The sequence below is a fragment of the Gopherus evgoodei genome, chromosome 9, assembly GCF_007399415.2.
Source record: "Gopherus evgoodei ecotype Sinaloan lineage chromosome 9, rGopEvg1_v1.p, whole genome shotgun sequence".
NCBI lineage: Eukaryota > Metazoa > Chordata > Testudines > Testudinidae > Gopherus > Gopherus evgoodei.
This window is the reverse complement of record NC_044330.1, coordinates 42,495,033-42,508,960: the sequence shown is the minus strand read 5'-3', so window position 1 is coordinate 42,508,960 and position 13,928 is coordinate 42,495,033.

Below are 13,928 nucleotides of genomic sequence, written 5' to 3'. Positions count from 1 at the left end.
AGGAAGCAAGGAAGCATATGGGGCAAGATATGAAACAGCACAGCATTTTGGACAAGGGACCTGGATTGGATGTTCACCCCACACTCATCCCAAAAGAGTTAATGGAAGCCAACTAACTTATTAGGCTGCACATTGGGAGAATTAAGGATGAAAGGAAGGCCCTAAATAGGGGAAGCTCACTTGTGAAGGAACAGGCAGGGCTTCTATAAAGCAGGGAGGGTTTATTGGAAATAGGTTGGGGAAGTGGAGGAGCTGCTCTATCTGGTTGTGTTGGAGACTGACTGGAGCCCCTTTCCAATAATGAAACAAAGTGAGGTAAAGAATCCCAGGTTGAGGGAAAGGAAACCAGAGGGGAGAGAAAAGAATGAGCCCGTTGGTGCAGAAAGACTTTGAGACCCTGGAAGGGGGAAACACATAGTAACCTGGCCAAAGGGCCAAGTCTTGAAGAGGAAGCACAGCGAGTGGCAGAGAGTGAGAGAGAGAATGGCAGCAGGGCATGCAGAGAGCAGCAGAATGCGGTCTTGGACCTGGAAAGAGCTAATCCCCAGAGCAACCTGGAGGATGTGTCACCTGTGGTGAGTGAACCACATGACAGGATTCTTGTAAAAATATTCCTTAGTGTCTAATAATCACGCTTGAGGTATCCAGCCACTTAATGTCCTGTTAAATTCCAGTGGGACAGATCCTGAGCAAGCATAAAATGGCACAGCAGGACTAATTTTGATGATGCTATACTGATTTACATCAGGTGAGGATCTGGCACAATAGGTGGATCAAATCCTGTGGTTCTTTTCCAAATATTGACTTAGGCAAACTCCCATTGAGGTCCATCAGGTTTTGGACTACAATATTTTTTTATAGCATTTATTGTAGGCTTAAGATTGCAGAACATTACCTTGGTTTCAAACAGGGGCACTGAAATTACAACTTCTGTTTCAGGTTTTATTTTATCTAGCTGGAATCTTCCATTTCAGAGTTTTTTTACTAGACAATTTGAGGGTATTGTAAATATCACAGAGAAGCAATTACCCTGGAACTCAATGTTCTTTTTGCTTAGCTACTATGTCCAAACTATTTAAACAGTTAGTGTTAGGGGAAAGATAAATATAGCAGTTAAAGCCTGCAAGATATGCTTTTAATACTGATTGGCAAAAGAAGGGGTTTCCATAATTTGATAGTTATTCAAAAGTAAACGGTGGACTTCTAATGGGAGAAATGGTCTATTATGTTGAAGAAAGAGCTAAAGGCTAATTTTTCTTTCATTGCAAAAAAATAAAGCTCCTGATAATGAGGCTGACATTTGCCAGTTGTTAGCCTCTATTTTTTACACAGAAGGAATTCAAACTAGCCTTATGGCTAAGGTCACATCTATTTCGCTCTCTTTTGGTCTACTGTAACCATGCTGTCACTGACATGCAGTTTTATTTTAACAGTTGCTACTTGCTCTACATAAAGACGGATATATCTTCCTGGAAAACAGAGAAGGGTTATATTTGACTTTAAGCAAACAAAGCTGTATGTCTTTGGAAGGATAGGAGTGGGAAGGTGAGAAAAATGAGAATGTTTATATGGGATGGGTTATGTTTACATAGGGCCAGATTGGGATGCCATTACTCACATTGAATAGTAACATACTCCACCAGTAGTCACATACTATTCAGAGTGAGTATGAGTGTCACAATATGGCCCACAATTTGGTTCCCACTGTATACACACCAATATATAGTCTAATATTGCAAGATGCTGATCCTGAAGTGTATAGGGGTAGAGCCTGCTCAGAACCTTATAGAAGAGAACCCTAAGATCCTGCAGAACTTTCACTGACCTGGATGACAATGCTACAATGTGTGTGCAACTTAATCTGTGGCACTATGTGATGAATAATAATAACTGCATCAGGACCTGTATATCAGAACCTACACTGAACATTGGGCATTCTCCTGTCTCTGGCCTGGACACTTTTAGGATACCTCTGCTCGACACCTCCAGCAACCATTGGATATCTCACCTTCCAAAGGCTCTGAACCCCTTTTGTGGCTAGATCCTCAAAGGGAATGGGAGCTAATTGTCCAAGGGGAGTTGCAATGAGGATTTGTGAAGCAAAGCTCAGGATTACTGTGATTTTAAAGCAATGAGAAAACAGGCAACTTAGTGAGGAGGAAAGTTTTGCATTGGGTGAGAACATTAGTTGAAAACTGGGTCAGCTATGGGTGACACAGTAGAAAGGACATTTTAGTCACATGCCTGACTCCAGTGGGAGCAGGAATAAGCCCCCACTTATCTATTTTTAATTTTTATAACGTATCCCAGATAACTCGGCTTCTAGATACATGTGCAAATTTTAAAAGCACTTCATAAATTGTATTGGTCAAAAAAAAAAAAAGACTCTTCAGTGCACTATAGTAAGCACCAAATTCAGATTGTCCCAGCCCCCATTTAGCCAAGGGAGTGGGAAAAGCTAGTGGCTTTAAGCCTGAGCTGAGAGGGTAACAGACCTGTGCTCTGTCAGATCATCAAGGACATGATTCAAGGATAAAAGGCCCTACAGAGAAAATCTTTCCTCTACCATCAGAAGTTCAGGGTCTCAACTGTCACTTACAGCAGTTCTCAGAGAAAGAGGCAGCATTGCGTAGTCTTTCTAATCAGTGTCACTGCATCCAGAGCAAACAGAAAGCCAACGCAGTTTTCAGAGAATTAGTTTGTGCTCCTTGTGGCAAACATAGCTAAGCAGCTGAGTAAGTGATTCTTTATTGGTTGATGCTTCTGAGTGCAATGGAAAAGACTGAAGATGTTTACATTACACTTGGAGTTAATTGGAAATTTCCCTCTACTTCTACCACTTCCCAAAGTTTAATATAATGTGCACCGACACTGAGCAATAGAGGGTTTGGTAATCTGTTACGTGTGAATAAAATATGATTGGAAGTGTTTAATTATAAACGTGATCATGTGTATGAGAGAGAACAGAAGACATCGAAAGGAAGGATGATACACACAGGGGATAGGAAACAAGACATTGCTAAGGGAGAAAAGCCATAAAATATTGGACTTTTTTGTAATTTGTTACCTCTGCATTAACCATGGACTCAAAGTATTAATGATGAAAGCAGACAATTATAATGGCATCCTCTAACAAAGGAACCATTATAATTTGGGTAAATAGATCCTATAATATTTTTTAAACTTGTATTTGCACAGCAGATAGAATTTGATCTCGTGTGAACACCACATGTTTATGAAATGTAATTTTTTTCATCTGTTTATATTTTATGCTATCATAACACAGAAACAAAGGATAACTCATGGGATTGATGCAGATCTCTTCCACCCCTAGGTCACTGGTTCAGATCCAGCCTCGTCTAGCCAAAAGTGAAGATGTGATGCTTTTTGGCAGCCTAGATCATATTATTAGTATTCATTGTTGGTGCTAGACAATGTACTGATCTCAACCCAGCGCACAAAGACAAGCCCTGCTATGGGAGAGCTTCCTTGTGGATAAGCATCTGTGTCATAAGACCACCACACTTAGCCTATCCTGCCAAGGGATGAATAGGAGACTTATTGACTGACCTCTCCTTCTAAAAGTTGTCCCAGTGGGAAAGGATTGGTGCATATTGGTGAGGAAGCTTATACTATTGCTGACCTGCTGCATTCTTGAGTCCAGGACTTGGGTTTTCAGGCTCTTGGGCATCTTTCACCAGTATGATATTATTAAAACAAAACCACAGACGGCTAGACTTTAGGCAAAGCCCTGAGCAAGGTTTGCTGTAGATGCTGCACCAGCCCAAAATTAACTGGTGCCTCAGAGACACATCCACAGTTTTTCTCCATGTACTCCTTGTATTGGAGGGGAAATAACTGGCTGCTGGCTACCATATTATCTGACATCCCTCTGCTAGCTCACCTTTTCTGGCCAGCAAGAAGGAGGTGGAGTCAGGGCTCCCTCCTTTATCCTCTCCACCCATCTGCTTTGCAGAGGAGGAAGTGGCTGCATAGGCGTGCTTGCTTCTGTGTGTGCTACGCGGGATCTGTAGTACTAGGGACTTTCACACTCATGTACAGGTGTGCAGGACCAGCCATAAATTTGGCCTCAGAGTTCTTACAGAGGAAACTGTGCTTTACTCACCTCCTTGTGCCTGGCAGGGGGAGGGGTGGGTTAAATAGTGAGATGATCTTCTTTACTGCATGTGCTGCTGTTTTTACCTAGGCACTGTGAGGTAAGTTTTATTTGGAGAGAAATGCAGCCTGGACTCTGAGTTACTGACTTGTATACATGGTAGTTACCCCTTAACTTTATCTGAACATAGTTTTTATGTGCATTTTTTAAAGGATAGTACACCTCCAAAATAGATCTGACAGAAACTGCCTGTGATGAATGGACAGCAAAGAGAAGATGAAACCTATATCCAGTGTGTCTCTGCTTTCTTCTATTCCTAATTAACATTTCTGACTGGAAAAAGAAATGGTGAGCGTAAAATATAGTTGAAAGGGGAAAAAATGCCAGGACAATGGAAATCATCAGTTCAAATAATAAAAAGGCACTTATAGGTAAGAAACCAGAATCAGGAACGATGGTTATTTAATGCTGCTTTTTCCTAGTGAAAAATTTAGCATTTATTGTTGTGTAGATATAATAAATATGAAGTGTTATCAGTTGAGCAGAACTAGCAGCCACTAAAAGCTTCTGTTCCCTTCAGCTGAGTCTGCTTATGTTGGTAAAAATAACAGTGATGTGCTTGCTAAGAATCCAACACAATTTGGAGAAAAGGGTAGAAATAAAATTGCTCTTAACCTTGATTAATGTTGAAAAATATTGATTACATTGCTTATCTTCCAAGCATGAACGGCTTGAGAATATTCTTTGAAGATGAGGCATCAATGTATTGGTAAGACTTTTAATGTGTGATCTCAAGCCCATTGAAATCAATGGGAATCATTTTATTGATCCCAAATAGCTTTTGGATCAGACACCTATTGAACAAGGAAAAAGTTGTGTTTTCAAAAATCTGTTTTTCTCATGGTCTAGGTTTTTCTGGGTTCTCAGCTGTGCCCTACATGTCCTGGGCAGAGCTGATGCAGTGAGGTTAATGAGGAGTCCCAAGAAGCCTTTCGTGGTTCCCTAGTGCTGCCATTTGTTGTATCTTGACCCAGTCTTTGAAATAATATAAAGCGGCCTCACGGCTGATATACTGTATGCTAGATAGCTATGTCCTCAGAGGGCAGTTGCATCAGTTAAGGATTGCTGGAGTGCAGCAGTGCTCTGGCCACAACCCAAGGAAGGAGCCTGCTAGTCAGTGACTGTGCCATGCAGGATTGCCCAGTTAGCTAGATCCACCAGCTTTACACCCCTTTTGCACAACTATAAAAGCAACGTATTATGGTAGAGAATCTGGTGCACACAGCGAGTGTGTGTGTGTGCGTGCATACATAAAGGTCCTAATTCTCAACTTCTCTACCCCAATTTTACACCCCTTTTTTTACACTAATGTGCAACTGGAGTAGCATAAGGGACAGTCAGGCTGTGTACATTTGTGACAGAGAAAATATATGATCTTCTTAGTGTATGTGCAATGTGCCTTAAGTGGCATGTGACCAGGATTCATCACTGAGTTTGATCTGCTGGTTAGATCACGAGCTTCCCCAGCCCCAGCCAGGTACTGATGAGGAATACGATGTGAACATGGATCAAGCCCCTCAATGTACGATAATAAGACCTAACTCTTATATTGCACTTTTCAAGTCTTTACTCAACCTACCTTTAATATTTTATAAACTTAATATTTTAATTGCCTTCTAGAGATGAGCTCCAGAAACATCTTCTTTTCTCGTCTTCTTAACTTGAATGCTCCTTTCTTCTCTACTCATCTTATTTCTGTTCTCCCTTTGTCCATACTGTTTACCCTTCCCTTCTCTGCTACCATCTCTGCAACACTTTCCACTTTCTCTTCGTGATATTACTGTGTATCTCTTTTTCCGCTGTGCTGATTCCATTTCCTCTCCTTGTGCTCACTAGCCTTTCCTGCATTAACCACAGCACATGTAATTTCTTTGTTGACATATGTGGGATGAGATATGGCAATACATTATTTCACTGAAAACTTTTCTCCAGGGATTTATCCCTCGTGGGTGAAATGATTGCTTTCCCCCCATTTCAGATTAACCACCCCAGGAAGGAAATATTTAATGTTTCATTATTACCATTAATCTTCCAAGGCGCTCCTTCGAATGAAAATCCATTGTTTAGCTTAACAGATAGGGATGCCAATACATATGTCTAATCTACTTATTCTCCTAAAAGATGTGCATGTCATGTTGTTTAGTGTTACTTTGGTAGCAGAACATCCCTGAATGTTGCAATATATTATAGAATATATTTTTCAACATAGTATGCAGACATGCACCTTTCCTGTTAACTCTGACAATGTAATGGTACTTATTCAGCTGTTGTGCACAAGAAGACATATTTATCCTTGTAAATCAGAGAAGACATCACATATGTGGTAATGCAACAAAACTTAATGTGGACAAGGAGTGACAAAAAGAGGGTGCAATCCTGTATATATTGAAGTCAAAAGTGAAACTCCCATTTGACTTCAGTGGATGTAGACATGTTGTGGGTGGTGATGATCAGAATGCATCAAAACACTGAGGTGCCTTTCCATGTGAGGGTGGTCTAGGAGACAACATCTTGCATGTTTTGTATTTTGCACTGCCATTCTGGAATCATCACCTCTGGAAGGCAGTACTTTTGGTTATACAGGGGAGCTAAGGACATTAATTTTCAAGGTTGCAAATTCATTTCTTCAGGTACTGCCTTTTGTAAGTAGTTCCCTAAGAGCTTTGTGTGAATTAACATGTAAGATGTCATAGAACTCATAATATCTCCATGCATGACCTGTAGCCTCAGCTTTTTTTCTTCAATCAAAAATAGGCAGGTGAAAAGGAAGATATGCAACACATCAGAATAGAGAAGCTCAGGAGGCAAGCAGCCAGGACATTAGTGCTTATAAAGGCATAGGTGTGAAAAGCATACAGCCAAATGTTCAGGGCCTTTAGTTTGGTAGACACAGCTCTAACATTTTGCTGTTTTATTGTAACATTGGATTAATGTATAGGCATGTACAGGATTATTCACATATATAATTACAACAGTGTGCATGAAATTAGGAGAGAGGTGCTGTGAAAAAGTGGAAAGAACACTACATGAGGAGTCGGGAGACGTGGATTCTGTTCCCAGCTCTGCCATTTGACTTGCTGTGAGGCCTTTCCCTCTTTGTGCCTCTGTTTCCCGTGTCCCTTTAGATGGTAAGGTTTGGTGGACAGGGACTGTCTCTCCTTACACATTTGTACATGTGCAGTGTTTAGTACAATGGAGCTCCAATAATTAATGTTTGGCAAAGTTATAAGCAACTGAAACCAGGGTCTTATAGCACATAGTCTCAGACAACCTTAACTGAAAGAGTCACTACTTGCACTGCCTGTAATGAGAAAGGAGGAAGGTTTGGATTCATGTTCACTGCTATGCTTAATAGTTGCAAAAATCTTTATTTGTTTTTACTCTTTCAGGAATCTGTAATTTACATGCTTGTAGTTTTAGCCAAATGTCTGCACTCAGGATGACTATAAAACATGGGGAAAAAAATAAGACTCTAAAATTGGGCCTATAGGTAGTGAAATTGACTGGATTCCTGAATAACATCTGTGCTAGAGTTCAGGAATGCTTGCTTTTAAAAACTTTTCTGACAGAGGGCTAACAGATCCCTAGATTCATATGGAAGCATAACAACTGCACCTTAATATTAAATCTCCACTGGTGTCTCTGAAAAGCACATTAGTCATTTCCATGAGTCAGGAATTGAAGACCCATCAAAAAGATCTTTATTCTCATAGACAGGTCTATTTCCTTTCCCTTATTTTAAAATCTATTCCTGTTTCCAAATCTTCCCAGACAGACTCGCATTAGTTACTGTGAGAAGGCAAAAAGGTCTGATGACTTAATTTTATTTTTCAATATATTTAACTCTTACTCCCAATAAAGGTTTCATATTGGTAAAGTAAGTCTAAAGTGTTTTGAATAGAGATGATGATTTCTAATAATAACCACAAGAGAAATGGTCACAGCTCGGGTTTTAATAGAGGCCAATGCAGTTACAAGAGAGGAGGCAAATTAAAGTGGGGGATGAAGTAAATCTATATGTTTATAGGATGACATTAGGGGAAATGGTGAATTCTATAATATCAGCTCAAGATCCAGCAATTGGCAACCCAGGTTAAGGTTATATCATCTTAGTGTTTTGGGGCCTGATCCCTTGCCCCTTTTGTAAGCAAAGAATTGAACTATGGACATTGCACAAGAGATTCTTTGGATGCCAAGAGTTTAGGTGTGGAGATCGCAGGATGCAATGGAAAGAGAAGGCTTTAAATGAGTGAGGCATTCACAGTGATGGAAAGGAGTGTGGTTGTATGGGTTATTGTCAAACCTACTCTTGGCTCAGTGAAAATGGATAGCTCTAGGAGACATTTTGCCTGGTGAAGGCAGATCATGGATCACCTGGGAGGTGTAGAAGTAGTTTACCAGCTGCTACAACCTTTATTCCACCACATGCCAACCAGCTCTGCAGACATGTGGATGGGGTGGTGAAGCCATGGACTTGCCTCCTTCCCATGTCTCCTGGGGAGGGCGTAGAGCGAGGTCCTTGCACTCCTATGAGCAAAGGAACTCTAATTGTTCCTTTTTTACTCTAATTTTACTCATGTAACTCTTTTTACATGCTGCTTTGCTTTTCGTCCTGTGTAAAGGCTGAGCACAGTACGGTCTGGGATGATAAAATCACTTTGGCAAGACCCATGTCTTCTGTGTTTGTGCTTAACAAATAATAAATGAAGGTAATTCACATGCACACTGATGAGGCTAGTTTTGGCCTCATTTAGTGCCTCCTAATAATATTTTCAGAATGCAGATGCACACTATGTTGGTATTTAAAAATAGGTGAGTGCAATGTTGTGTCCCGGCCTGAAGTAGAAGCCAAAACTATTACTGGGTGTCTATTATTTATTCATAGTACCCACAGTGTGCTAGATACCCACCCAATATACACCAACAGACATGTTTTGTACCCTGTAAAGCTCCCAATCTAATGGAAACTGAGTTGTTCCTGCATTGCCCACCTAAACTGAAGTGCACTTTGTTGTTTGAAAGACCTGTGGAAGGGAATAAGTAAGGAACTAAAAGAATTAAAACCTAAGCTTTGTTACTTAAACAAACAAACAAACAAAAAACAGTCTTCAGATCATCTTGTCCCACTTACACAAAACATTGCCTGGAAATCTATATAAAGAGCAAAGAGGAAAGTCCCAGCACTCTTGCAAAGACTAATAAAAGTCATTCCTTTTGGTGCTGTGTGTTACGGCTGTACTTCAAACATCTCCCTTTTGTTTTCATTTATTTATTTGAGAATAATGTCCTTCTAAATGAAAAGTTAGGGACTGTGAATACCAGAAGATAAAATCCTCTGTTAAGTTTCTAGACTTGGTCTGGTTTGTATTTTTGGTTTGAATTTTTTCCTGAGCAGTGGGTGCTAACATATGACATAGCAAGCACATAGTGGACATTCAGTCCTTAAGTAATTTGGGATGAAATTCTCCCCTGCACATGCAGCCCGAGACCTGAGCATCACTTAAACCCTGTGTTGAGGGCTTTGCATAGGCTTTGTTCTGGCCCCCTGAGCAATGGTGAATTTCATCCATAGAGAACTGCTCATCTTAGAAATCCTGAAAGTATTTTGGCCTTGACCTTCACAAACAAATGCAACATATAGTTTATATATAAAGACATCATATATGACATCTGTATTTATCCCAGTTTATATGATGGCATTATGGCAATACATCACTTCAATTTGGCTGCTTCATTTTTCCTTTTTAATTGCTGAAAAATGGGCGAATAAGCTCCTTCCTCCCTGACCTGCCACTTCACCCATATGGGGGAAGAGAGAGCTGCCAGGAGATGCTGGCAGTGACTGTAGGTGGCAGGGACTGGCCATGTGTGCCTTCTGCCTCCTGCTACAGGAGACCCCACTGACACCTGCCCCTCTTTCTGCCCCCACAACAAAGGGTGGGTGGAGAGAACTAGGTTTTATTTTTAATTTTCAAACTCTGAAGAACAGTGTATCTTAATTTTTGAGGGGTTTATTGAGGAATGATAGGCTGGCATGAGACCATTTAAATGTTCCTTCTATTCAATAGGCAAGGATTCTCCTTTAACTAAGGAATGGACTCTGGGTACAATTTTGGAAAACATCTAAATGAGCTAGGAGCCTAAGGTCTTTTAGAAAAGTGACTCAGGACCAGATTTCTAACTGCATGAGGCATCTCCCTTTATCTTTAGGTGCCTAAATATATTTGTAAATCTTGCCCTGGGCTCCTACATCACTTAGGTGCTTTTGAAAATTTTACTCTAGGTCTTTTGATCTCTCTTTTTCTGAAAGAAACCCAATAATGTGCTTAACTCTTGCATCCATCCAGAAGCCACTTCTGCATTTGGCAACTTCGTTGCTGCCATACCTGAGTAGAGCTTCCGCCAATTTAAATGCAGAAAAACAAAACAATCCTGCTAAGTGTCCTCTAAAGGACAGTGATGTTTGTATCATGAACAAAAGTTCATAAAGACTCAAGGTGAAACCTTTCATTACAATTGGAAGCTGTAAAGTCCTCAACACTTCATTATCTGGGCAGTGCCACCCGTACACTGTGTATTTGTCCTGAATACAAAAGAATTGGAATAGCGACAACTATTCCTGCTTCCCAAGAATATTTGTAATTAGATTAGTTCAGTAATGGGCAACAGGAAAAGAGCTGTGTCAATTATTTTACATAGCAGTGAGTGATCTGGGATTTCCTTTAGTAATCATGTTAAATTTGTAACATCTATATTTTATTACAAAGAAAATTGACTTGTGGATTATGTTAACTAAAATAAAAGAGCAGCAAGTAAAATGAGTGAATTACTAATGTGTATTCATGACAACCCTGCAGTATGAAAGTCTGATATTGTCACATGAATAAGATAAAGTGAAATTGGAATCTGAATGCAGCTTTTCATCATAGCCCAGCATAGAGTGATTCTTTAATTATCAACACTTCCTGCATAGAAGATTTAGAGAGCCCAAAATAGCACAAACTTAAAACTAGTTTTTGTTAAATAATCTCTGTTATTTTTATCTTTTTGCGGGTCAGATCTTTTAGTAAGGGAGACTGTGAGTTCATAAAAAATACTGTAATGTGTTACTCTCCCTGTGTCTCTCGATCTGTCCCACTCTTTATTTTCTGCTCTCGATTACATTTCTTTGGTAAGTACAGCCCTTCTGGGGGCCGCTCAGTATCTGACTGGGTACCCAGGAGAGTTCTTGGTATGGGCAAGACCAGAGATTTCACTTTCTATAGATCGTTGGAGACTACCATCAATATAACATTTAGACTTATAGGAGAATTTTTGCTAGAAATGAACATAAATATAGAGACTTGCTGTTGGGTTTCATTTCTGTTTTATTGTCTAACAGCTTAATCCATCTTCCACTGAAGTCAATGGCAAGACTTCTGTTGGGTTCAGCGGGAGCTGAATCAGGCTCCACAGAAGGAAAACGGACCAAACTTTGCTGTAAATTTAAAGAAAGAAGCAACAGTAATAAAAATCTGAGAGAGAGAATCCTTCTATCAGTCTACTTCTCAGTGCAAAATTATTTAGTGTTCCATATGGTGCAGTTATAAAACAGCAGCCTCAAACCCCATATCAAATAGTGACCCTTCCCCATATCCTATGAGTTAGAGTATGAACCCCTTGCTTGGTAAGCAGTTACACACCCAAGCAGTTCTGCTTACTCCAGTGGGACTTACTCATGTGAATAATGTCTCACTAGTGGGACTAAGGGGTTCACAATCTTACCCTGAGTGTGCAAGGAATCTGGAACCCTATGAGGAGAGAAACATGTCAGGAAACTCCATGTTGTGGGGGTGGACTTGAATTTTGAAAAAGCAGGATGTTTGGCCCCAAGAAACGGGGGACCACTGAGATCTATGTGGGCTGGAGCCATCCACACAGATGCTATGTACTCCATTCTGCATCATAGATATTTTTTTTAAGGCCAGAAGGGACCACTGTTATCATCTAGTCTGTTCTCCTGTACAGCATAGGCCATAGAATGTCACCCAGGGATTTCTGCATCTAACTAATAACTTGTGGTTGAACTAGAGCACATCTTTATGAAACAGCCAGTCTTGATTTAAAGACTTTAAGTGATGAAGAATTTGTCACTTCCCTTGGTAATCTGTTCCACTCACTCAATTAACCTCATTTTAAAAATTGTCTTATTTCAAATTCAAATATTTCTAGCTTAAGTTTCCAGCTTTTGGAAATTATTATTGGTTAAAGAGCTTTAGATATCTTTTCCCTGCATAAGTGCTTTCAGATCTACCATTTAGCCTTCTGCTTGATTAAATAAATAAACTCAGCTTCTTAAGTCTCTCGTAAGACACATTTTTCAGACCTCTAATAATTCTTGTAGTTCTTATCTGAATCCTTCCAGTTTTCAACATCCTTTTTTATAATGTGATCACCAGAACAGGACATGGATTTGCAGGGGTGGTCTCACTAATGCCATACACAGAGGTAATGTTGCCTTCCCTTTCATATGTTTATACAGCCACAGATCGTGTTAGCCCTTTCGGCCACAGCAACACACTAGGAGCTTATGTTTAGATGTTTACAGTATTCCCAGTACTTCTTGTAGGCCAGTCGCCTATTCTTTCTTCCTAGATTTATGACCTTGTATAGTGTATGGGCCAAACTGTGCTCTAACACGGTACACCCATGGTAATTACTCTCTGATTCAGGGACAATGCTTGGCAGGAGAGACATGGTCTCCTGTTTTTCCTGCCAGCCACTCTTCTGGGTCCCATGGGAATTTGATGACTTACTGTGCTCTTGCATAGGCCATTTAATCTTTTAGTGCCTTAAGAATCACCTGTACAATGGGGCTAATGATACCTAGGGTTGTTCTGAGACTTAATCTTTATAAAATGCTTCGAGATCTTCCAATGAAAGATGCTATAGAAGAGCAAAGAATTATTGAACAGTGAGATTGCCTGTTAACCTCCTTCCATCAATTTTCAGTGAAGGGAAAATTGGTAAGGCTTTCTTCATAAAATTTCCCCAGTTTCAGCTCATGGGAATCACATGAGACACTGTACTACTCAGATCAAAATTTTGTGGCTGGGCCCTTGGACCACAGTTCCACCAGACCTACCCAGCATACAGCTGCCCTGGGCTTCCCTGTTAAAGGAGGATCCACAGGAATGCTGGGGCTGTGTTAACATGTGTAACCTCTGCTGGACCCAGTGGGGATGATGTGTATCTTCTCTGAGCCCCACCATCACTTATTATTATCCCTCTGTATACCCTGCCTTCCACACCAAGCCTGGACCAGCAGAGAAACCTCCACAAGGTACAAGTGGGAATGGAACCATGGAAGCATCAGAGCCTCCTCTTCCATATAGGATCCGGGGGAGATCTGTATATGAGGCTTCATTTATCTGGGAAAACAATTTGTCTCTAAATTGATTCTTTGCAGAGGTTGTGGGGAGGAAGGAAAGAGAAGTTAATGGTAGTAACTACTATGCCATACATTTCCCTTTTCATGTAATAAAATCACTCCTACTCTGACATCTCTGCCTTGCAACAATTATTAGGAGAAACAGAAAACCAGATAAAAAGAAACATGTACATGATCACCTTATCACCATGACATTTAAAAAAATAATTATCCTTCCCCCCACACCTACCCCTTCTAGTTTTCTCCTCATGCTGTTTTTTTTAAAATGGGATGCCACCTTAGATGCCACATCAAAGGAGCTGGCTTCAGAAAGAAACTAGC